Here is a 27,329-nt window from a genome sequence, read left to right as displayed (position 1 = left end):
AGCACAACCAAAGCTATTGCTACTGAGAAGTAGAAGTGGCCGAGTCAAAGCAAAAGCAGCCCAGCCAAGAGCAAAGATCATGGCAACAGTTTTTTGGGATGCTCAAGGTATTTCACTTGTTAACTTTCCGGAAAGCCAAAAGTTGTAACACCTGCTTATTATGAGAGTGTTTTGAGAAAGTTAGCCAAAGCTTAACCAGAAAAATGCCCAGGAAAACTCCACCAGAGAGTCCTCCACCACAACAATGCTCTTGCTCATTTATCTCATCAAACAAGGGGAATTTTGTGAGAATTGCAATGAAAAGCATTAGGCATCCAACTTACAGTCCTGATTTGGCTCCTTGTGACTTTTGTGTGTTTGTTTGTTTGTCTTTAAAAAAAAAACTTTAAATGGAACTCATTTTTCTTCAACTAATAAGGTGAAAAAAAAAGTGCACTGACTTGGTCAAATTCCCAGGACCTTCGGTCCTTTAGGGGTGGACTAATGGCTGGTATCATTACTTACAAAAGTGTCTGAATTTGATGGAGCTTATGTTGAGAAATGAAGTTTACAGCTTTTATTTTTACCTTTTCATTCAATTTTTCCATCAACTATTTGAAGTCCCTTCAAACTGTAGTGTCACAGTAATGCAAACACAAAGTTGCCATCAAGGAAGAGCATCTGCTGCAAAAACACAGCCAGTCTCTTTCATAGGTATTTGTCAAAGTTGGGAGAAGCAGGGAGCTACAGACTAGACAGCAAAATTCAAAACTGTTGAAAGGAAGACAAGTTACCCTGTAGTCCTGGCAGGCAGAAATGGGGAAGGCAGGGATCTGCCAGGCTAGTAACACAAAACTATACAGTGTCTTCTCCACCCTAAAATTATATTTTTTAATTTTATTCATTTATTTATTTTGAGACAGGGTCTCACTCCGTCATCCAGGATGGAGTACAATGGCACGATTACAGCTCAATGCAGCCTCAACCTCCCATGCTCAAGCAATCTTCCCACTTCAGCCTGCTGAGTAATGGAGACTACAGGCACATATCACCATGCCCAGCTAATTTTTTTATTATTTGTAGAGGTGGGGTTTTATTATGTTTCCCAGGCTGGTCTCAAACTCATGTACTCAAGGGATCCTACTGCCTCGGCATCCCAAAATGCTGGGATGACAGGTGTGAGCCACAGCACCTGGCCTAAAGCATTTTAAACCAGAGATAAACTGTTTGGCTAATGTCTTATCCCTGACTAAATCCTCAAAGAACAAATTCTTTCTGGGCCAAAGAAATACAAACTTTATTCTCTACTGTCCTTTTATGCACAGTGTCCAGCATAAAGTAAAAAGTTACATGACATGAGAAGAAGCAGAAAAATGGCTAATTATCAGAGGAAGAAAATAAACAGCCATTTGAAGCAACAGAGATGATCCACATGTTGGAACTAGCATTTTAAATAAATGCTGTTAATATGTTAAATAAAATAATATTTATTCTATATAAAAAAGAATCAAAGGATGCTCTACAATTAAAAATTAAAATATCTGGAAGTAAGAATTCATTGGTTAGGTTTAATATCAGACTGGCAAGTTAGAACCCAGGATTAGCAAACTCAAAAACAGATGAACTTCAAAATATTTTTTAAATAAGTACGCAGAGAAAAAAAAAATAACAGAAAACAAAGGACACATGAGATATAGTCAAATGATCTAACAAATGTATAATTGCAACCTCAGAAACAGAAGAAAAAGGGTAAAAAACAATATTTGAAAGAATCACAACTGAAAATTTTATAAAACTGATGAAAGATGTCAATCTATAGAGTCAAACAGCTCAACAAATTCCAAGCAGGATAAATACAAAGAAAACCACACCTGAATTAATTGCTATAGGGTAAGATTTGAGCATCAATGTATTTTAAAGCTTCCTAGACAAATACTTCTGTATAGTCAGTGCTGAGAAACACTGGTCTGGGGAATGCCATGTTTTAAAAGTATGTACAGTTTGTTTAATGTGTTATGTTTTCTAGGGAACATAAAAGGAAGCAAGTTATAGCCTCTTTCTTCTTAAAATGCCCCCTAATAGGAGTCAGAAAACAAGTTAAAAATCTCAGTTATCATCTCCATACCACAATTCCACAACTTTTTTTTTTGAGATGGAGTCTCTCTCTGTTGCCCAGGCTGGAGTGCAGTGGTACAATCTCAACTCACTGCAGCTTCTGCCTCCCGGTTCAAGCAATTCTCATATCTCAGCCTCCTGAGTAGCTGGAATTACAGGTGTGCACCACCACACTTGGCTAATTTTTGTATTTTTAGTAGAGACGGAGTTTTGTCCTGTTGGCCAGGCTGGTCTTGAACTCTTGACCTCAAGTGATCCACCTGCCTCGGCCTCCAAAAATGCTGTGACTACAAGTGTGAGCCACTGTGTCTGGCCATTGTCACCATTTTTAAATCAACATCTTTCTCTCTATAATCCATTGATTATCATGGAAAGAAAAGTGAAATGGTATAGAATAAATCTGGCTCAAAGTTTTCTGATTGAAAAAAATATATATTCAGAAAAACGCTACAGGAAGGAAGGAGTACAAAATAGGCTTCATATAGCACTTGCTATATAAAGGAGCCCTGTTACCTGACATGCATCTTCAGAGAAGATACTTAAAGATCAAAAGAAGATAGATTTTTATCCTGGGTGAAGACACTTAACAGTCAAGTCGACTCAAGCTTGTCTCTTAACTAGATAGAACAGCCAAAGCAAAGGAGAGTCTATGTGAGACCAAGACAGATGAATGACTAGAAAGAGAAGACAAATCCCAATGGGGCTTTGGACACCGGGTTTGCTACCATCTCAGATTTGGGGTCCATTTCCAGAATAGGAATTTAGAGCTGAGAAAGAAAGAGTTGCTTTTGTCGAGTCTGAACGTAAGATTAGATTAAATCATGACTAACAGCACTTAATAGTTGATGACAAAATTAGACATTTTGAGTTTGTTTAAGTTTATTTTGCATAATTATTATGCATTGTGTGTGTGTATGTGTGTGTGCGTGTGTGCTTTAAAAAAAAAAAAAAAAAAGGAACAGGCTGGGTGTGGTGGCTCAGGCCTGTAATTCCAGCACTTTGGGAGGCTGAGGTGGGCAGATCACTTGAGGTCAGGAGTTTGAGACCAGCCTGGGCAACCTGGTAAAACCCCATCTCTACTAAAAAGTACAAAAAAAATTAGCTGGGTATGGCAGTGCATGCCTGTAGTCCCAGCTACTTGGGAGGCTGAGGCAGGAGAATTGCTTGAACCTGGCAGGCCGAGGTTGCAGTGAACTGAGATCATGCCCCTGCGCTCCAGCCTGGGTGATAAAGTGAGACTCCAACTCAAAAAACAAATAAAAAGAAAAAGAAGGAACAGAAATTGTGGCAATAAATGTAGACTATCCCAGACCCAGATCTACCAGGAGAATCTTCTTTTTGATTTTTCAAGACATGATCTCCCTGTCACCCAGGCTGAGTTCAGTGACATGATCACAGCTCACTACAACCTCCACCTCCTGGGCTCAAGTCATCCTCCCACCTCAGCCTCCTGAGTAACCAGGACCACAGGCATGCATACCACATCTGGCTAATTTTTTTATTTTTTGTAGAGACAGGGTCTCACGATGTTGCCCAAGATGGTCTCAAACTCCTGGAAGTAAGCAATCCTCCTGTTCCAGCCTCCCAAAGTACTGGGATTACAAGTGCGAGCCACCGTGCCTGGCCAAACAGGAGAATCTGTACAAAGCAGGAAGGAGCATGTGCTCAAAAGCATCTCCCACATTCTGTTAACCTACTTTCTTTGTCCTGGGCAATAGGCCCCCAAAGAGTGACTTTACCTAAATTTATAAAAGTGACCAAAATGAATGTGAAGTTGTTGCCCGTGTAATTGTCAAATTTTAAAGTTCAAATGGTGAATCAGCAGAAGACAGATAGGGCATTTCCTGGTATAACCAGGTATAAACTCTCCACCAGGCAGTCCCAGAAAGCTCCTTGCCAGAGGCCTCTCCCTATGCACTCCCACTTCCCCCACCCGGGGCCCACCCCCCACCTTCCACTGCGCCGAGCCTGCAGGAGCTGTCCCCGCATTGGCCCGGCCATGGCTGTAACCTAACGCTGCACATTCTCCTGGGAGACAGCTCTGCTTTGTAGCTGCCCACATGTTCTACACAATTGCAACAGGAGGTACCGCACTTCTCATCCATTTTTCATGGTGCATCAACTCCATGTGACAAAATAATTTGCTGTTGATGTGGGGTTTTATTACATTCCCTTTCCCAGGACGTATCCATTTTTTCTGGCTTCTAAATATTACTTCAGAGAATGTGCATTGTACATGAAATCAGCCTTTCTTGCCCACACTATGTTTTTGCCATTTACCCTTCCATAAAACATATGATGATTACATTTAATCCTATCCTCAGGGCCACTACTTCACATTTCCTTTCAAAATTCTCAGAGTGACTCAAAGTTTGCTGGCGCTCCTGATCTGTGTAAGACCTTGGGCCGTCTTTGTCCTTGGTGCCCATTTCTGTATTCCGCTATGCCCAGTCACTTTTGACCTAGTGGTTCAAGTCCTTTACCTGTAGATTAATTCAAAAGACTACAAATACCACTGGAATCCCAAACTTTTTGCTGCTAGTTATACTCGTGGAGTTTTTGTTTTGTTGTGTTTTGGTTTGGTTTCTTGCCACTCACTACAAAGTGGAAATCTGCACAAATTCCTTTTAATGCATTTTCTTTATCGCTCATCTTACGTAAGTCAGCTACCCTCAACCTAGATACCAGCTGCCAAATGATTACAAATATAAAACAGGTTAACGTGTTCTCTTTGAAAGAAGAAAAGTATTTTTCTTTCTCTAGACCCACCATGCTTTTCTAGTGGCCAAGACACATGAGAAAGCTTCTCAATAAGAGGGTTTTGTATTAGAAATATCTATTTAGATACCTACTTCTACCACTAGGCATGACACGTGATTGGCCTTAGTCCATGGTGGATGAATGAACATGTGAGTCTTGAATGACATTCCCTGCACTCTCACCACTGAATGTTATGTGACCAGCCATGAACCAGATACCTGACCTTTAAGTAAGTTGGTGGCATCCTACAATGATCTTTGGCCCTTATATTTATGGGTTTGTTTGTTTGGTTCAAAACCGTAAAGACACTAAGAGCTTCTTTGTCTAAGCTTTATATACTAACCGAGGAACCTGCAGGAAAGGCAAGAACAGAAAGTTGGCATTTTGATTTTAAAAATTGGAAGGCACCTTGGATTTCTTCAAGGCAGAGAGCAGCATGGGGTGAACACTTGGCTGCTATTCACACGTACCTGGATGGCTGGCCTCCTGCAGCCCCGCGGTGTGTCTGCATGCCATCCTCAGGGGACAGGAAAACACGAGAATCATCACTGTTGTCCCACACAGGTAATCATCAGGGCATGGACACTCCTTACTGTCTGGAGTCCATAACGAGCCACAACTCCACAAAACAGAATTACTCGTTACTGATTCTGATGCTAGAAACCCCTAGCCCTCCTGCCTCCCCTCAACCAAACTCGTACAAATGTCTAGCAGCTTTTTACAGAAGCGTTCAGGTGGCTGCAAGCTCTAGTACAGTTGTCTGGTGTGTGCATTGCACAAGGCAGCTGACAGAGGGGAAAGTGCAGTCTGAGATCCAGCCTGTGTTTTGTTTCCCAAGCCCAGAGCCTTGGCACTGGCATGTGTCCATGTGGAAGAAGGGATGCTTTTTCCCCACACAAGGGTGTAGTCTCCTTGCCAAGCCATGTGCCTGTAGGGACAAGGATGCCTAGGGGTGGTTCCTTGTTCTAAATTGTCCAGAAGAGAACCTTGCTCTAGTTCACACACAAGTTCAGTACAGGCAAGCGGAAGCCTAGGATGATCATTCAGAGTGTGTGCATGTGGCCGGGCGCGGTGGCTCATGCCTGTAATCTTAACACTTTGGGAGGCCAAGGTGGGCAGATCGCTCAAGTTCCAGAGTTCAAAAACAGCCTGGCCAATAAGGAGAAACCTTGTCTCTAATAAAACTACAAAAAACGTAGCCGGGCATGAGGGTGGATGCCTGTAATCCCAGCTACTTGGGAGGCTGAGGTAGGAGAATCACTTGAACCTGGGAGGTGGCTGTCGCAGTGAGTGGAGATCACAGCACTGCGTGACAGAGCAAGACTGGGTGACAGAGCAAGACTCCATCAAAAAAAAAAGTGTATGCGTGTGTGTGTGCATGTGTGTGTGCATGTGTGTGCAGGCGCGTGTGCATGCATGTGCATGCATGTGTGTGTGTGCATGTATGTCATGGTGGGGGTGCTGCCCAGGGTCACTGTGCACGTGAGCCCACCGCTTAATTCCTTTGCACTATGTCAAGGGCACAGCCTTACTTCCTTAGCCTTGTCTCGGGTATCACACACACATGTTCTCAAGGTCATCAGAGAATATTCATGCCCTAACTCTCCTCTTTTTCTTTCCAGATTTCTCTTCTCATAAACTCCACCCCATCTGAAGCCGCTTTTCCCCTGTGCCCCGAGATGCACCAACTCTACCTGGAAAAGTATAAAGTGCTAAGACCCTGCTCCCTCCTTGCACCTCACATATTCCAAAATTGCAGGCATTTGCTGAATGCCAGTGGCATTCTACTAGCAATCCACTGATGCATAATGAATTACCAAGACTTAGCAGCTTAAAACAGCAAACATTTTTCTCTCAAGGAACATTTTCTCTGTGGGTCTAGAATCCAGAAGTGGCTAATCTGGATCACTCATGAAGGTGGAATCAAGCAGTCAACCAGGACACCGTTATGTGACAATTCAACAGTGTCTTCCAAGCTCCCCCACATGGCATTGGCTCTAAGTTCCTCTCTGGCTGTTGGTTTGAGGCCTTAGTGTCTTCCCACCAAGGCCTCTCCCTAGAGTGGCAGCCTGCTTCCCCAGAAGCCAGGGATCCAAGAGGGATGGAGAGGCAATGAGTGGAGAATGCTCAAGGTAGAAGTCCAAGTCTTTTATAACCTAACCTCAGAAGTGGCACATTACTTCTGCCAAACACTGTTGGTCTTGCAGACCAGGCCTGATACAATGGGCAGCAGGGGCCCCTGGGGGCCACCTTGAAGGCTGTCTACTACAGAGTCATTCTCAATCCACATCTGCTAGCTCATCGGAGCGGGAAGGCACAGGCAGGCAGTGAGCATACATTGTTCAATAAGGTGTTCACAACGCTGTGAAGCAAATCCCGGTTTTGTTCTCATTTTGTTTTGTTTGTTTGTTGCTTGTTTTAGAGATGGGGTCTCGCTCTGTCACCCAGGCTGGAGTATAGTAGCATGATCATAGCTGACTACAGCCTCGATTTCCCAGACTCAAACAATCCTCCTGCCTCAGCCTCCCAAGTAGCTGGGACTATAGACGTGCACTACCACATTCAGCTTGTTTTCGTTCTCATTTTTCAAATAAGAAAACAAACTCTAGGAATGAAATCATTCATCCACAGACCCAAAACTAACAGTAGACAAAATCCATTCCATCCTTTCCCAAGGACAATGTCTCACTCTTTGGAGTATTTTTCTCTGCCCTCCTGCCCACCCTTGGTACATTTACCTGGGTTATCGTCCTACTCAAAATAGTTCCATCTTTCAACTGAATAGAGGAGAGGATCCCATCTCTTCATAATGGCATTTAAACTCTTCTACAGTTTTGCTACAACCTACCTATGACAGTTCATCTTATGTGTCCACTTCACCTGGCCATGGTGCCTGGATATTCAGTCAAATAATATTCTGAATGTTTCTGGGAGGGTGTTTTGGAGGGAGATTAATAGTTAAATCAGTGGACTTTGATTAAAGCAGATCACCCTCCCTAATGTGGGTGGGCCTCATCTTATCAGTTGAAGACCAGAATAGAACAAAAAGACTGAACTTGCTCAAGCAAGAGGAGCTTCTCCACAGACACCTTCGGACTGCATCGGCATCAGGAGTTCTCCCTGGTTTTCTAGCACACAGCCTTCATGCTCAAATGACAGCTCTTCCCTCAGTCTCCAGTTTGCAGACCTCCCTCATCAGATTTTGGACTCACAAGGCATCCACAATCACTTGAGCCAACACACACACTGACACACACACTCACACACACACTCACACTCACACACACATTCTCCAAGTTCTGCTTCCCGAGAACTGTGCCTAATACACTCCTTTCTAGCCTTTCTTTTTATTGTGATGCCCATCACCATCTCCTCAGCATCACAGTTGCTGCCCACATGCTCACACACATGGCCACAAGCATACACACCTATACTCTGGTTCACCCACTCAGGACACTCAGCATTTTCCCAGCATGTCCTGCATCTTCCCATTTCCATGTCTTTGCTCAAACAGCTACGACGTCTCTCATAAATGCCCTCACTCCTGCCCCCACCCAGTCTGTTCCACACCTATAATCTTGCCGTTCTTTGTCGTACATCCTCCTCTACAGCATTTATCACTGGGTTCTTCAGTATAAAAGTTAATGTTGGCTGGGCACAGTGGCTTGTGCCTGTAATCTCAGCACTTTGGGAGGCTGGGACAGGAGGATTGCTTGAGCCCAGGAGTTTGAGACCAATCTGGGCAACATAGCAAGACCCAATCTCTAAAAAAAAGATTCTTAATTAGCTGGGTGTGGTGGCCCATGGGTGTAGTCCCAGCTACTTGGGAGGCTGAGGCAGGAGGATTACTTGAGCCTTAGAGTTCAAGGCTGCAATGAGCTGTGGTCACACCACTGCACCCCAGCCTGGGCAATCGAGTAAGACCCTGTCTGTAAAAATAAAACTTTTTAAAAAGTTGTAATGCCTATCTCCAATACTAGATTTGGAGCTTCCAGAGGGCAGGAATGATGCCATTCATCTCTCTTCAGCACACCCCAGTCACAAGTACAGCACGTTACTTGCAAGGACTAAGTATCGATAAATTATTTTCAGAACTGAACTCTTCAAAGGTACTTACTAGGTGTTGAAATCTATAGAATCACATCTCATTGTATCCAGGGCAAAAATTACACACACACACACACACACACATAGTACATATATATATAAAGTTACCTCCATATATATATATACACACACATATATAAAGTTTTATATATATATATGTATAGAGTGGGACAGATATGCTAATAAGGATTTTTGAAATAAGAGAGTAAAAGCTCTGGGAGAGGTATTATGTCCTATAATTGCCACTATTTAAAAATGAAATGCGTACACGCTGGAAACATGATGCACTGGTCTCCTCAAATGACCCCCTTGCTGAAAACAACTAAAATTCTGCATGAAAAGAAATGTCATCTCCTTAAAAGAATCAATGAGCGGCAAATCTGTGTGGGGTAAAAGATATGGGAGATGAAGGCCAGGACCTGCCCAAGGTGGACACTTTCTTATCTACAGATTAAAACTCAGAGGGTTATACTCTCATTGTAACAATGAGCTGGAAATAAATTCCCCCTAAAGGTCTACAAGGGGGGATAACAACCTTTTCTCCAGAGCAGAGGCTAGGAAGAATGGGAACACCAGACCCTGAGTTCTTGTGACAGGCTAGCCCCAATGTGGATTTGTAGTTTGAATTTATTGTATCTAAATATTGAGATAGAGAGAGAGGAATAAATTTTTTTAAATATCTCATATTGAGAATGTATTTAAAGTAATCCCAAGATCAATAAAGTACAGTAAGCATATATAAATACTCTCTGAAGAGACTCTCCTTCACCCCCCACATCAAAGAATTACCAAAAATAAGATTCCATGGATCATGAGCAGCTCAGAGGGAAACAGTCACTAAACACTTGATGGAGAAACAGAAGGCACAGCAGTCAGAAGACAAAGATCATGGAAGTTTTCAGATATTGCAATTATCAGAAGCAGAATATTAAATAATTAAGTTTACTATGTCTAATTAAGAAAGGACAAAATTGAAAATATTTGGAGGGCCTAAAAATGTATAAAGAATTATTACACAGATTTGAATAATTAAATAAACCTGTTAGAAATAAAAATAAGAATAGTTAAGATTAAATCAAAAGACAGGTATAAGAACAGAGTAGACAGAGGTGAAGAAAGAATTAATGAACTGAAAGATGATTCTGAAGAAAATATTCAGACTGAAACAAGAGAGATAAAGTTACAGAGACAAGAGAGAATAAGAAAGATGGAGATAAGACAGAGGACTAACAATGTTCCCAATTTTTAGGGTCTAATCAGAGTTCTAGAGGAAGAAAGAAAAGTAATGTAGAAGACACAATATTTAAAAGAGATAATTGAGAAGAACTTTGCAGAACTGATAAAAGACATCACTCCAATTTAAGAAGACAAGTGAATCTAAAGCAAGATACATAAAAATAATTCCACAGCTACACATATCATAGTGAATATGCAAAATATCAAAGAAAAAAGATTTTTAAGGTAGCCAAAAAGAAATGATAGATAATCCTCAAGGGAGTGACAAAGCAACAGCTAGCTTCTCAACTGCAGCAAGAGAAGACATTGAAATTACATCCTTGATGTGCTGGGGAAAAAGAAAAAGACTATCAAATTAGAATTCTATACCCAGCAAAAATATCATCCAAGAATGAGGACAAAACAAGCACATTTTCAGACATGCAAAACCAGACAGTTTGCCACCAACAGACCCCACAAAAAAAAAAATCTAAAGATTGTACTTCAGGAAAAAAAAAGTAATTCCAGACTACAAGAAAGAATCTCTAAGCTTCAAGATGGACTATATTACAATGTGGGAAATCAAAACTAAGACAACACCAGGCAATTAAAATGTCCTGAGAGGTATAAAAAATAGAATTAAAATACAAGACAATGATATCAGATAAATTAGGAGAAATATAATTGCAGTTGCTGTATTCTAAGGTCTTGTACCTCTGAGAGGAAAATGAAGATATCATTTAACTTAGGCATTGTTAAACTAATAAGCACGTCTTAATTTCTAGGCTAGTGACAAAATGGAAATAACATACACAAATTCCAAGTAGAGGAAAAAAATAGAATGAGAAAAAAGGCAAGAAATAAGAGAAAGAAGGGACAAATAGAAAATAAAAAATACTATAAAAGATTTAAATACATATACATGGGCAATTACATTTATAATTCTTAGACAAAATGCTTCTCATTAAAAGGCAAAGATTGGTATACCAGTGATATGATTTGGCTCTGTGTCCCCACTCAAATCTCACCTTGAATTGTAATAACCCCCATGTGTCAAGGGCAGGGCCAGGTGGAGATAATTGAATCATGGCACCAATTTCCCCCATACTGTTCCCGTGGCACTGAATAAGTCTCATGAGATCTGATGGGTTTATAAATGGGAGTTCACCTACACAAGCTGTCTTGTCTGCTGCCATGTAAGACATGTCTTGCTTCCCCTTTGCCTTCCGCCATGATTGTGAGGCATCCCAGCCATGTGGAACTGTGAGTCAATTAAACCTCTTTCCTTTATAAATTACCCTGTCTCTGATATGTCTTTATTAGCAGCATGAGAACAGACTAATACAAGCAGATAAAATGAAATTAAATTTGACAATAAGCCGTTTGCAAACAGCACATCTAAAACAAGATATAGAGAGGTGAAAAATAAAGGGATGGAAAACAAAATGTATTTAAGTATTGGCCAAAAGCAAAATATATGGTATAATATATAATAATTTTTTTAAAAAAGATCTCTTCATAAATATGAGAAAATAAAGTCACAAAGAAGATATAACAATTGCATATCTGTTTGCACCTCATAGCACAGTCTTAAAATACATAATGCAAAAACTGACAAAATTATAAGAAAAGACAATCCAGAATCATAGTGAAAGATTTTTCACACAACTCATTCAATAACTCATTCAATAACTGACATATCTAGCACGTAAGAATAGGAATGAATGAGAAAGTTTTGAACAACATAATCAATAAGTCTTACCTAATAGACACATGTAGGACGCTTCACCCAGTTACCATGGAATATATGTTCTTTGCAAACTTGTGCACAGATTGACCATATGCTGAACTATAAAGCAAGTTTCAACAAGTTTCAAAGATTATCATAGAGATTTGCATTATCTCACCACAATGTAATTAAGCTGCAAGTCAAAAATGAAAAGTTAACCGGAAAACTCTTGGGTATTTGGAAATTAAGAAATACACTATACACAAATGCCAATTCCAGGTTGATAAAAATATCTAAATTTATAAGGCAAAACAATACAACTCATAAAAGGAAAAATAGGCAAATATCTTAATGACCTCAAGATAAACAATACTTTTTAAAATATGACATATAAAAACAAACCATAAAAAATACAGTTGTTAAATTCAACCACACTGCAGTGAAGAACTTCAGTTCATCAGAAGACACCATAAAGAGTGAAAAGACTAAAAATAAAGATCTTTGAAATATCAGCTGGGCACAGTGGCTCATGCCTGTAATCCCAATACTTTGGGAGGCTGAGGCTGGCAGATCGCTTGAGCCCAGGAGTTTGAGACCAGTCTGGGCAACATGACGAAACCCCATCTCTACAAAAAAATACAAAAATCAGTCAGGCGCGGTGGCACACACCTGTAGTCCTAGCTACTCAGGAGAATAATTTGTGCCTGGGAGGCAGAGGTTGCAGTGAGCCAAGATCATGCCACTGCATTCCAGCCTGGGCAACAGAGCGAGACTCTGTCTCAGTAAATAAAATAAATTTTACATAATTTCTATGTGTCCTGAAATAGCCTCAAAAAAAAAAAAAAAAAAAAAACATGATAGGCACTACCATGAGAAAGGTGATATAGTGAGAAGCAGGGAGGAGGAGTGAGAAGCAATAAAGGTGTATATAAGCTCTGAAGGCTTAGTCAACAGGATCTCCTGACAGTTTGAATGTGGATGTGGAAGAAAGAAAAAAGTCAAGGATAACTCCATGATTTTTGACCTACACAAAGGTAAAATTAGCATCCACCAAGGAGCCATGGGGGGGCCACAGCTGGGGTGTGCTTGGAGGAGTTAGCCTTGGATAGAAGTTTGTGATGATTGTGAGACACACAGGTAGAGAAGTCGAGGTGGCAACTGAATGTATGAGTGTGGAGTTCGTGAGACAGATCTGTGCTAGGGGTATAAATGAATTTTGGTCAGGAAATGAAAATAGTAGCATTTCCATGAGCTGAGACGGGGAAAGCTGTAGTGGGAGTAGGTTTGGAGAGGTGATCATTTGGCTGTCAGTTTTAGACAGGTTAAATTTGAAAACCCAAGTGGGAATCTTGAGGAAGCAGGTCAAAATATGAGTTTAGAGTTCAAAAGAAAGGTCCAGTCTGGAATCGTAAATTTTGGAGTCACCAGTGTCTAGATGATGCTTAAGTGCATATGGCAAGATGAATCACTAATGCGCAAGTATGGATAGAGAACATAAGGGGCTGGGTGCAGTGGCTCACACCTATAATCCCAGCACTTTGGGAGGCTGAGGTGGACGGATCACTTGAGGTCAGGAGTTTGAGACCCTGGCCAAGATGGTGAAACCCTGTCTCTACTAAAAATACAAAAATTAGCCAGGTACGGTGGTGGGTGCCTGTAATCCCAGCTACTCGGGAGGCTGAGGCATGAGAATCACTTGAACTCGGGAAGCGGAGGTTTCAGTGAGCCGAGATCATGCTGTTGCACCCTAGCCTGGGTGACAAAGCAAGACTCCGCCTCAAAAAAAAAAAAAAGAGAGAGAGAGAGAGAGACCAGAAGGGGCCCAAGAGAAGAGGCTTAGGGCATTCCAACATGGAGAAGCCAGGGAGATGGGATAGGAGGAGAGCCAGAGCAGGACGCCATGTGAGAGGCCAAGAGTAAAAGCATGTCCAGGAGTGATCCACTGTGCCAAAAGTTGTCTGCCATGATGCAAATATCTTCACAACAATTACAAAATAGTTGGTGCAAGTCACTGAAGCCAACAGCAAATATTAAAATCCAAACCTACGCTATTTCTTTTTTTTTTTTTTTTTTTTTTGAGACAGAGTCTCGCTCTGTCACCCAGGCTGGAGTGCAGTGGCCGAATCTCAGCTCACTACAAGCTCCGCCTCCCGGGTTCACGCCATTCTCCTGCCTCAGCCTCCCCAGTAGCTGGGACTACAGGCGCCCGCCACCTCGCCTGGCTAGTTTTTTGTACTTTTTAGTAGAGACGGGGTTTCACCGTGTTAGCCAGGATGGTCTTGATCTCCTGGCCTTATTTCATTCATTTTTTTAAGTTTTAGTTTAAGTTCAGGGGTACAAGTACAGGTTTGTTAAGTAAACTTTTGTCATGGAGGTTTGTTGTACAGAGTATTTCATCACACAGGTATTAAGCCTAGTACCCATTAGTTATTTTTCCTGATCCTCTCCTTCCTCCCACCTTCTACTCTCCAACAGGCCCTAGTGTGTGTCCATGTGTTCTCACCATTTAGCTCCCACTTATAAGGGAAAACATGCAATATTGGGTTTTCTGTTTCTGCGTTAGTTTGCTAAGAATAATGGCCACCAGTTTCATCCATGTTTCTGCAGAGGACATAATCTCATTCTTTTTTTATGGCTGCATAGTATTCCATGGTATATATGTACCACATTTTTTTATCCAGTCTATCACTGATTGGCATTTAGTTTGCTATTGTGAATAATGCTGCAATGAGCACATCTGTCCATGTGTCTTTATAATAGAATGATTTATATTCCTTTGGGTATATACATTCTTTACATTGAACTTCTTATTCTCATTCTTAATGATTCCATAATGTCCACTGTTCTGTAAAAGTTGCTTCAGTATTTAAATATAAATCAAATCAAACACCCAGAGTGATTAACAGAATAATTAAGGTTGCCAAGCACCAAAAAGATACAGATACTGTCCAAAGGCCTGAACCGAGAAGACACAAAAGGAAGGGAATTGCAAACTACTTGTTGAAAAAACGTCTCCTATTCGTCTGTTTAGCATCCACTTGATGGTGAATGTACTCTCCTTTGAGAAGATTTTAACATTGCATTTCAGTAGGAATACCCTTAAAAGCAGCATTAATACCTATGATTCAGGAAGACCTTTTTCAGGAATGCCCAGAGCAATGAACCATTGTCTCTCTTCTCCCTAAGAGTTTCCCCTCCTCCCCATCTTCTGTCCCAGAGAGTATTTTCTCAAGCCAGCTGAGGGAGCAGGACTGCGCTACCTTGACAAAAATATTCCATTACCTTTAGGTGACCTTTCTCTGAGACTTGGAAATGGAGTGCTTCAACTGTAGGGCAGGCACAGGATGACTTTACTAGTGCTCCCTAAAAGACAGGGCTGATGAATGGCATTTGAACCCTGTTTCTCTAATCCTCCAGGCAGAATTAGAGGCTCTCCATAAGGGTAATTCTGAATGATTCATGATGCCTGCTTCAGCACAATCACACATCATAGAAATACAAATTGACAGTTCGCACACATTGGCCTCATGGTGGTATTTACTTAAAATCCTCTCAAGTACACTCCCAATGACTGCTGTGGGGACAGCTCTCTCTGGAAGGCTAACAAACAAAGAAGCACTTACTTATCATATCTGGCCACCAGACTTGCAGGTACACGGGAGCCTTTGGAATATTCTGCTCTCTTTGTGCCACTTGGCACTTACCTCCCATTGGTTCAGGCAATTGGTTTGTTGGTTGATTGCGAGGATAATCCTTCAAAAAACAAAGAAACAAAAAAGGTAGTAAAACAGAGACCTTTGGATAACCCCTTTGGCTTGTCCTGGAGTTTAAGTTGGACCAAAAAAATCAAGGCAATGAAACAGTAACAAAGGTGAGGAAGAGATGGACTGTTAATAACATGGTAGGAGAAAACTGGACAAACTTGAGTGTGTTCATAAGCTCTCATTGGTGAATCTGTAAAGAGAAAAACTCATATAGAGACCCCCAAGAAAACATCTAAGTCCATTATTTTTCAAAAAAGAAAAGGTGGGTAATATTGAAAAACCAATAGGCAAGTGTCAATGTTTTTGATCTACCTTTGTGTTCTCCTCACCGGCAACTCCACTGCTTCTATGTCAGAAACAGAGACCGGGCATGGTGGCTTATGCCTGTAATCCCAGCTCTTTGGGAGGCCGTGGCAGGCAGATCACGAGGTCAAGAGATCGACACCATCTGGCCAACATGGTGAAACCCCGTCTCTACTAAAAATACAAAAATTAACCGGGCATGGTGGCATCCACCTGTAGTCCCAGCTACTTGGGAAACTGAGGCAGAAACTGGGAGGCAGAGATTGCCGTGAACTGACATTGCGCCACTGCACTCTAACCTAGCAACAGAGCAAGACTCCATCTCTCAAAAAAAAGAGAAAGAGAAAAAAAAAGAGAGAAAGACAAGAGAAGAAGAAGAGAGAGAGGAAAGAAAGAAAGAAAGAAAGAAAGAAAGAAAGAAAGAAAGAAAGAAAGAAAGAAAGAAAGAAAGAAAGAAAGAAAGAAAGGAAGGAAGGAAGGAAGGAAGGAAGGAAGGAAGGAAGGAAGGAAGGAAGGAAGGAAGGAAGGAAGGAAGGAAGGAAGGAAGGAAAAAGAAAGAAAGAAAGAAAGAAAGAAAGAAAGAAAGAAAGAAAGAAAGAAAGAAAGAAAGAAAGAAAGAAAGAAAGAAAGAAAGAAAGAAAGGAAGAAAGGAAGGAAGGAAGGAAGGAAGGAAGGAAGGAAGGAAGGAAGGAAGGAAGGAAGGGAGGGATGGAGGGAAAGAAAGACTTGTCACTTTGAGAAATATTAAGGTTGCCCACACAGTCGCATCCTGATGGCTAACCCTGGATCCAGGAAGAAAAAGAAAGATGCAGTATTTGGAAAAGCATGGAAGTCATGTCAATGAAAGCAGAACCCACTCAGAACTGCATCAATACCAGCTTTTGCATAGACCCCTTTGGTGGTTAAACATGGTGAGAAATAATCTTGTTAGTGGCAGTGGGGAGCTTCATTTCCATTGTGTGTAAGCCCATCCTGTGTTGACTTGAAAGAACTCCCCTTCCCCTTTCTGGCTTTCTCCAACATTCACCCTACTGCTGGCCCCTTTCCTGTCCAGAGCATGAAGATGCATCCTTTGGAGATTAAGGAGAAAAGAAAACACCACACAAGCAGATCAAGAGGTGGCAAGGCCCCAGGCAAAAGCCTACAGGAGAGAAACTGCATTCTTCAAGACGCCTGTCTTTACCCTTTGTGCATAACCTAATTAGGTTTTTGCCCTTTTCATATTCTTTTTTTTTTCTTTTACAGGTGTGTCTGGTTTAATAAAAAGGGAAAGGGTCATCAGGTGGCCACATCCTATCCTTGTCATTCATATCCCCAACCTTCAGATCCTTTCTACCCTCATAAGTTTGAATACGGTCAAAATTAGTTGGGTCAGAAACTGTTGTTGATTATGATTAAAAAGAGATACAAAACTCAGCACCTCCTTCATTGAAAATAAAGGTTGAGAAACGTGACAAGAAAAAACTAAAATATAGCTGCCTGGGGAGATCTTAATCCTTCCACATAGACATCCTCATACCCACAGGAGCCTATGTGGACTAAAACCAAACTGAGTCCATTACTCATTCCCTCTCCAGCTCTTCTTGTGACTCTTCTTAGACTTTTTGGGAGACTTTGAGTGGCTCCTGTATCTCTGACTGTGGTGAGAACCTGGGGACTTGGAACAGGATCTGTGCCGCCTATCTCAGAATCTGCTGTGGTGACGTCCGGGACTCTTGCTCCGATGCCTTTCTTGGCGGGGGAAGAGGCTTCTCCTTTTGGGAGATCGATTCCGCCTTCTGGGAGACAGACTTCTTCTCCTTCTGTAGCGCAGTGTGGGAGAGCAACGGGGCTGTCCAACTCTCCGTAGCTTCTCTGGCGATGATCAGGTGATGGCACTCGTTCCGACTTCTCATCCTCCTCTTCTTCCTCTTCACTGGACTCCACGCTGTCCATGTCCTCTTCCAGAGCACTAACTCGAGGCTCCAGTTGCTCAGCTTCTTCTAATACCTAGCGTTTCTGTAGCCAGGGCAGAATGATACCACGGACTCTCTCTCTGAGCACTAGTTCATCCATAAACTCACCTACATGCATCATTTCAAACCCCCATTTTGGTTCTGGCTCTTGACTTTTCGATAGTCATTGTACAAAGGCTCCAAGTACTTGTAGCAATCAATTGCAGTGCCCGTCAGCCTCATGTAAAGTGCCCCGAACACGCGAACATACTTGAAATCTCCATTTTTGATAAACTCTACAATGATACCTTTCTCGGATTGAACTTGAAGCATCTTCAAGATTAAACACAGAAAGGTGTTGGTTTTATGTTGCCACTATGGACGCCACCCACACACATTAACTCCATGACTTTATGGACTACAAGTTCAGCCATAAGTCCAAAGCACTCCTCTGTCCAGTACTTGAACTCATAGATTCACATTCGAATGATCTTCTCCACCAGATATTGAGGCCTGGTGCAGCCGATGCTGTGCGCCCCCTTCAGTGTAAGGTCAGCCATTTTAGAATGCCTTCGATTCTATTTCCGTCGGGTCCTTTAATACGTCACATCCAGGTTCAGAAAAAAAAAAAAAAAAACACCTAGAGGGATGGAGAAAGGTGGAAGAAGTTTCACTAAACAGCTCAGGCGGCCATCTTGAAACTGGAAACACTGCAGCACTCAAATTCTTAAATAAATTCCACTTACATTTTTTTAAGTAGGCACAATATTTGTATTACGATTAATTAGTGATCAATCGCTTTTACCATGTGGATAGCCCCTTTGGCTTAGAAACATTGTCCTGAAGTTTACATGGTAGGAAAAAATCAAGGCAATGGAACACTAACAAGGTGGGGACAAGATGGACTACTAATAACACAGCAGAAGAAAGCCAGAGATGCTTGAAAGTGCTGATAAGCACTAAGATGTGTTGTTGACACAGGGCCACATCAGTGCTCTACAATCTGCTTACTGTACTCTGATGGTTGCATAAACAACCTTCTGAGTGACCCCGTGGTGGGCATCAGGGATCTCCTGGGTTCTGATTGGTTGGATGTGCTTATGGTTTGATTGGTCTGAAGTCACAGATGTCCAGTGATAAGAGTATAGAGTGGCTGTTCTCACAGAAGAAGTTACCAAATCCAATGGTTTGAATCTGTGTCCCCACCCAAATTTCATCTCAAATTGTGATCCCCAGTGTTGGAGGTGTTGGAGATGGAGCCTGGTGGGAGGTAATTGGATCATGGGGTGGGATTTGTCAGGAATGGTTTAGCCCCATCTCACTGGTGCTGTTCTCGTGATAGTGAATTCTCATGGGATCTGGTTGTTTAGAAGTGTGTGGCACCTCATCCCTCTCTCTCCTGCTGTTCTGGCCATGGGAAGTGCCTGCTCTCCCTTCACCTTCCACCATGATTGGAATTTTCCTGAGGCAGAAGCCATCATGCTTCCTGTACAGCCCGTGGAGCCAGGAGCCAATAAAACCTTTTTCTTTATAAATTACGTAGTCTCAGGTATTTCTTTATAGCAATGTGAGAATGGACTAATACACCAAAGTTTTATATTTTATATCAAACATCTATGCCTCACCATGGCCCTTTACAAGGTAAAGGTTTCTGAGTCATCCACAGAGCTGACCTCACCGTGGGCCAGAAGCATGTCTAGGGTACTTCTTAAAGCTGAGGTATCCGATATTTACTCTTCAAAACCTACTCTACTTTGTATTTATTCCTCAAAACCTACTTGTAAAGTGCACCCTCAAAGGTTACACAAGCCCACTGTCTGGCCCTGGAGCCATTTATGACTAATGTCACACAGCTATAATTAAGCTGTGCTATAATCAACAAGCTGACAATTCAGCCAAAACTTATCCCTGGCAAGAGCTTATGTATGGCACAGGAAGTGCCATCTGGATGACACAGGAAGTACCCTTGATTGATGGGGGCAGAAGGATTGGTGGAAAGAAGACAAGGGAGTACAAGATGGTGTCATGGAAAAGGTAAAATATTGACTGTGATGTTTCCCCTTTCTCCCGGCTATTAAGTTATAAAGTGTGTGTTCGAGCTTTCAAAACAACCTAGGGATTCCTAGATGTAACTGAGGGTGTACCAGAGATAGGATGACTGACTTTCAGATTTGGAAATAATGAAAGTAAGAACAGCAGAGGTGAACTCTCAGGAAACTGAAACCCGGAAGTGTAATTGCCTGTGAAAGAAACCAGAGTAGAAGAGCTAAACCAAGAAGTTTCCTGCAGCTTCGTTCCCATGAGCAAGGTCACCAACAAAAAGGGAGAATTTGATGATAGAGGGGATTTTGGCTCCCAGGTGCCACTGCCTGACTTTATGTTGATTGTATGTACGTTTTCTTCCCCTCATGTTTCTGACAAAGGCTAACAAAAGAATTGTGTTCACCACACCCAACCCATATCTCAGATAGTTCTAGAGGCATTGGGAAAAGAGAATGAACAGGGCAAGGAAGATTTCAACACTGAAAACCCAGAACCAACAAAATTACTAAAGTCAATGTTTTCCTGGCCAGGATTTAGTCATGATCTTGTTAGATGATCTTGGAGTACAGTAGACAAGTTTGGCCACCTCAGCCTTTTGAATAGTTTGAACCTTTGAGTTTACTTTGGGAAAATGCCAACTGTCACCATTCTCAAAGTGTTCATGACAACATTCCATCCTTTAACTACAGTCCTTCATCCGTAGTTGTTTGGTGTATTTATTTTTCAAGCAGGCAAAGCGTGGTACTCAGAAGAGCAGAATCATTCGCAGTTCAATAGAAATGTACAAATAATTAAAAGACATTTTAAAGCTCCACGGGAAATGCTACAGTGGCAGCTCAAACAGTGTTTTACTTCCTATATATCACGGAATATGAGTCAACCCAGCCTAGAGGTTGACCTGAATTCTGGCATAATTACCTATATGAAAAGTTGGATTTCATCCCAAACTCAGTAAGTTGCCTTTCTGATGGGGGTTGCTGCTTTGCAAGGCTGGGAGACCTCTAATTCCCACTAGAGAGACAGCCCTGGCAGTATTCACAGCTGACTGAGGTCATCTCTGCCCGGTCATTCCTGACTAAATACAGCATGGAATTGGGGGAAAGAACGGGGCTGAGGGTACACCCAGGAGAGAGGTCTGCATTCACCAGGGCTCTGTGTTGCACACACTCTTAACTAGCCTAAGCAGAAAATTTAGTAAAGACTATTAGGAAACTCACAGAAGGTCCTGGAGAGCCAAAGAATTAGGCTTGAAAACTATCCAGCCAAAAGCAGTCTGCAAATTGCCCTCCCTCTGCAAACTGCTTGCAGGTACAGTCCCAGAACACTGGGTCTGCCACAGCACTTTCCAGAGAGGCTCAGTGCCTCCACCACCCTCCCCAGCAAAACAGAATCTGTGCCCATCTCCAGCTTCTGAGCCTCACATCTAAATCCAAGCCTCACATGTGGCCATATCCAGCTGCTAAAATCCTAGCTGGAAAGGGAGCTGAGAGGGCACCTTCTGACTTTCTACCTGTCCACCTCGAGGCAGAGATCATGGTGTGGGAAAGTACAAAATATTAAACAGACAGACATGATAGACAGACAGTTATAGAAGATAAATGGATAGATAGCTAGATAGACAGATAGATGATAGATAGATATGATAAACAGATATAGATATTAGACAGATATATAACATATATCTGTGCTACAAGGAAATGAGCTCTCAAGCCACAAAAAGATATAGAGATGTAGGTACATTTCAATCTTGCAAATTCATGGGAATATTGTGAATAAATTAACATAAGGATCCATCTTCTCCCTCTGCAATTTTAATTCACACTCATCTGTTCAAATAGTCATTACTTCCTGTAAGAATGTAGAATCCTAGTGGGTAGGAATCTTCGGAGTCTTTGTGAAGCAAAGCCAATAGCACAATTCCAAGCACACAGATGTGCCATAAATATCTGTTGCAGATATTCTTTTAAGTTAGATTTAATTTAGATTGATTTCATGTCTACTAGACATTGAGGATACAAAAGTAAACAAGACAGAGTCCCAGAATCTAACCTGCTTTTGGTGGCTACTGAACCTGGGTCTCACAGGAAGGATGACAGTCATGAAGACCCTGTGAGAGGCACTTTGACAGCAGAAGGACAGGATGGAAAGTTCAGAAGAAGGTCCCTATTCTGGCAGACAGAAGGGTAGAGGGGAGCCCAGGCAAATGGAGCAGTAAGAGAGAGAGTCTGGGGCCACAGTCATTCAATGTGGACATCATTCAACGCCCACCTCTGAGGAAGGTGCATTCAGCCTTTGGGTTTCCACCCAGCTACACGGTCTCACCAAGGACAGGGAGTGAAAAAGAGCTAAGTTGTGGTGGAAATCAAAAATTATCATTATTATTAACTTCTCAAAATGCTGCTTTGGAAGAAGTTGTCATTTTCAGCAAATCAGTTCACAGACAGTATCACCTCTACGGGGTCAGTGTCAGTGTCACTTCTACCTGGCTCAGTAATGCAATGGACAGTGTCACCTCTACTGGTTCAGCACTGGACAGTATCACCTCTCTCTGCATTGGTGTTGGACAGTATCACCTGTACTTGGGTCAGTGTTGGACAGTGTCACCTCTGCCTGAGTTGGTGTTGGACAGTGTCACTTCTACCTGGGTCGCTGTTGGACAATGTTACCTCTACCCTGAGTTGGTGTCGGACAGTGTCACTTTTGATTGCTGAGCTGGCGTTGGATAGTGTCACCTCTACCTGAGTTGGTGTCGGACAGTGTCATCTTTAGATCGCTGGAGCATTGGTTGGAACTCACTTCCCATTACACACGGGCAAACTGTGGTCAAAAATACTTTTTTAATAAGAAAACAAAAAGTCCAATTTTTCAATGGGCAAAAAATCTGGATAGACATGTCACTGAAGAAGAGCTACAGATGTCAAATAAGCATATGAAAAGATATTTCTCATCATACAACATCAGGCATACATAAATTAAACAACAGTGAGTTCCCACTCCATATCTATTACACCTACAAGGATGGCCAAAATCCAGAACACTGAAAGCTCGAAATGCAGGAGGAGATGTGAAGCAACAGGATCTCTCCATCCATGGCTGGTGGGAATGCAACATGGTGCAGCCCCTTTGGGAGACAGTTTGGCGATCTCTTACGAAACTAAACCTACTCTTGCCATATGACCCAGCAATTGTGCTCCTCGGTAATTGTCCAAAGGAGTTGAAAACGGGCGTCTACCCAGAGACCTGCAGATGGATGTTTACAGCAGGTTTATTCATGATTGACAAAATCTCTAAGCAGCCAAGATGTCCTCCAGTAGGTGAGTGGATAAATATACTCTGGTACATCCAAACAAAGGAATGTTATTCAGCTTGAAAAAGAAACGAGCTATCAAACCCCAAAAGTTGTGGAGGAAGCTTAAATACATATTACTTAGTGAAGGACGCCAGTCTTTAAAAGGCTACATATTATATGATTCCAATTATATGATATTCTGGAAAAACCAAAGCTATAGAGATAGTGAAAAGATTAGTGGTAGGTCAGGCACAGTGGCTCACGCCTGTAATCCCAGCACTTTGGGAGGCCGAGGCAGGAGGACCGCTAGAGTGCAGAAGTTTGAGAACAGCCTGCACAACATAGCAAGACCCCGTCTCTACTGAAAATCAAAAAAGCTACAGGAGGAGGCAGGAGGATTGCTTGAGCCCAGGAGTTCAAGACTACAGTGAGCTATGGTCACACCATTGCATTCCAGCCTGGGCGACAGAGTGAGACCCTGTCTCGGAAACAAAACAAAAAAAAAAATCAGTGGTGGCCAGGGGTTTGGGGAGAGGGAGGGATGAATAGTCTACGCACAAAGAATTTTCAGACCAATGAAACCATTTTGTATGAAGCTACAATGGTGGATGCATGCATGTCATTATGCATTTGTGAAAACCCATAGAATGTCCAACAGCAAGAGGGAGGCCTCATGTTAACTCTGGAAAAAGTGGGGGGATTTTTTGTTGTTGTTGTTGTTTGTTTTTGAGACAGAGTCTCACTCTGTCACCCAGGCTGGAATGCAGTGGTGTGATCTTGGCTCACTGCAACCTCTGCCTCCCGGGTTCAAGCAATTCTCCACCTCAGCCTTCCAAGTAGCTGGGATTACAGACGTGAGCCACAATGCCTGGCTATTTTTTGTATTTTTAGTAGAGACAGGGTTTCACCATGTTGGCCAGGCTGGCCTCGAACTCTTGACCTTGTTATCTGCTGGCCTCAGCTTCCCAAAGTGGTGGGATTACAGGCGTGAGCCACTGCAACTGGTGGAGAAAGTAATTTTCAGGTATTCTTTTTTAATTCATTCATTCAATCAGCAGCTATAGAGACTCTCACACAATCCCGTCAAGCAGTGTGGCTCACCATTTTTAATCCATGCCCCTTTTGATACTGTCACTTAAAAGGTCCAAATAAATGTCATACTAACCTAAAAAATAAGCAGGAGGTAATTTTTCTCTTTTATTGTTATTTCTTTTTTTTTTTTTTTTCTGAGACAGAGTCTTGCTCTGTCGCCCAGGCTGGAGTGCAGTGGCATAATCTCAGCTCACTGCAACCTCCACTCCAGGGTTCAAGCAATTCTCCTGCCTCAGCCTCCCAAGTAGCTGGAATTATAGGCACCCGCCACCAAGACCGGCTAATTTTTGTATTTTTAGTAGAGACGGGGTTTCACCATGTTGGCCAGGCTGGTCTTGAACTCCTGACCTCAGGCAATCTGCCCACCTTGGCCTCCTAAAGTGCTGGGATTACAGGCCTGAGCCTTCGTGCCCGCCCTGGTAATGGTTATTTTTAATAGTCTGTTTTAAACCACCATAAGTCCTGCCCACCACGATTCTGATATTCGCTCCTCTCTGGGGAGCTCCTTATCTCCACCCTGCCATCCCCCAGCCCTGTCCTGGCCCAAGCCGGTTAGTCCCTGTGTGACTCAAAATCTCTGCCTGCTGGAGTAAAATACAGTGTGTGGAGGAGAGCTGTAAGAAATGTACAAAGAAGGAATTCTTCAGAAAAATATAGCCATCACCAACTGGAACTAGTAGGTGCCACCTGGGCTGGGACTTACAGAAAGGGTGGAATTTGAAAAGCACAAGTGGAAGAAAGAACATTCGTAAAAAGAAAACAGCCTAAGAGAAAACACAGAGATGACTAACCACAAATCACAGATGAGAAAGCTGAGTTGTCTAGTTGGACGAGAATAAACTATGTATGTCAGCACCTCGCATGGTGTCCTACACGTAACAAGAATTCATTAAATATGGGTTGATGAATCCATGCATAGTGTGGAGTCTGGAAGGATAGACAGGAAAACAGATTGCCACGAGACAGTGAAGGAACTTCACGATGGGAAAAAAAGGCTGGAGTTTATTCTGATTGTAACAGGAATTGATAGGTTTTTGAACAGGGATGTGGCATGATTGTATCTGTGTGCTTCAGCAAATTTATCTCGCCACTATCTATGAGATGGAGAAACACCTGGCAGAAAGGCAGTAAGCAGAAGTGTCTGCAGGGATCCATGTGTAACAATAACTCCAAGAGTTTGCATTATCTCTTATAAGTAACTTTCATTTGAAATTGCATCTTGAGGCAGGGCACAGTGGCTCATGCCTGTAATCCTAGCACTTTGGGAGGCCCAGGCGGGTGGATCACTTGAGCCCAAGAGCTCAAGACCAGCCTGGGCAACATGCAGAAATTCCTTCTCTACAAAAAATGCAAAAAAAATAACTGGGCGTAGTGGCATACAACTGTAGTCCCAGATACTTGAGAGACTGAGGCGGGAACGTCATTTGAGCCCAGGAGGTTGAGACTGTTGGGAGCTGTGATCACACCACTGCACTCCAGCTTGGGCGACAGAGTGAGACCCTATTCAAAAAAGAAAGAAATTGCATCTTAAGCGTCTTTCACAAAAAGATACTGAAAGAATATTATTACATGTAATTTAAATACCTTCCTTTATCCAGGTTATTCATAGATTCCTTTTATTGTACTTTCTCTTTTTTTTTTTTTTTTTTTTTTAGGACAGATTTTCCTTCTGTCACCCAGGCTAGACTGCAATGGCGCAATCTCGGCTCACTGCAACCTCTGCCTCCCAGGTTCAAGCCATTCTCCTGCCTCAGCTTCCTGAGTAGCTGGGATTATAGGCGCCCACTACCACACCTGGTTAATTTTTGTATTTTTAGTAGAGACGGAGTTTCACCATGTTGGCGAGGCTGGTCTCGAACTCCTGACCTCAGGTGATCTGCCCACCTTGGTCTCCCAAAGTGCTAGGATTATAGCATGAGTCACTGTGCCTGGCCAATTCTTTTTATTGTATTTTCTTTCTGCTTTCCAAAGTATTATACGTTTTTGGCCAAAACAATTGTAAAATATAAAAAAAGTATTTATCACCCGCAATTTTATCACCTGTGGAAACTGTATACATTTTGTTACATTTATTTATGATCCATTTTTTTTAGGCATGACAGACACACATAGCTACACATGTGGTAAGACCATTTTCCACATAATTATTTTATAATCTGGACTTTTTCCTTTAAAAGTGAATACTTTTAATTTATCTATAACTGTGAAAGTAACAAGTTCATTACAAAAAACAAAAACAGTGAAAACTGTGAAGAAGGAAAATGAAATCATCTAAAATCCCACCATCCAATGAAACTGCTGCTCTCAACATTTTTTCGTAGAACCTAGGTTTTTCTTTCCTTTATATCGCTTTTCACACAATTCTATACAGACTAGATGTATATAAAGATTATATACAATTAGATAGATGATATGCATAGATACATGATCATGTTTTTTAATGATCATACTTCATTCATTCTTATGTAATATCTTCATCTAACAATCTATGAAATGGACATTTCCCCACATTGTTAAATATTGTTTTACAATGTGACTGTTTAATTGCTATACACAATTTCATTGTATAATTGTTTCATAATTTAGTTAACAATTCAATTATTGTGTTTAGGTAGTTGCAGTCTTTGAGGCTGGAAACACCTCTACAGAAAACATCAACGTCAGTTACTCTTTGCTCAAATTCAAGATTTTCTCAGGATAAACTCATGTAGGTGAAATTGTTCATTAAGAGACTCCTACTCTTGTTCATTTACAAACTTCTAAATTCAACACACATCATCTGCTAAAATACTGTACATCGGATTTATTTTTGAGATAGCTCTAATTTCTAAATGGGGCGGTTGGTCACTTTTCTTCAGAATACCATGAGGTATTAAATGATGCAAAAATAAAGGCAGTAACTAGAATGCGAGTTTTTCATCACTACCGGAGCACTGGGCTAGGGGTTAGGAGTCCTTCAGCCACCACCCAACAGAGGAGAGGCTATTGAGCGATCACTG

At 41.9% G+C, this 27,329-nt stretch overlaps 1 pseudogene; it reads right to left on the bottom strand.

The window, feature by feature from the left end:
• Positions 1–17,530: 17,530 nt before the first annotated feature.
• LOC112632147 lies at positions 17,531–18,466 on the bottom strand (annotated as a pseudogene).
• Between the last annotated feature and the right edge of the window lie 8,863 nt (positions 18,467–27,329).

The sequence above is a fragment of the Theropithecus gelada genome, chromosome 9 (assembly GCF_003255815.1).
Source record: "Theropithecus gelada isolate Dixy chromosome 9, Tgel_1.0, whole genome shotgun sequence".
NCBI classification, from domain to species: Eukaryota; Metazoa; Chordata; class Mammalia; order Primates; family Cercopithecidae; genus Theropithecus; species Theropithecus gelada.
Note: the sequence above shows the minus strand (reverse complement) of the source record. Positions and strands in the feature narration are given on the sequence as shown.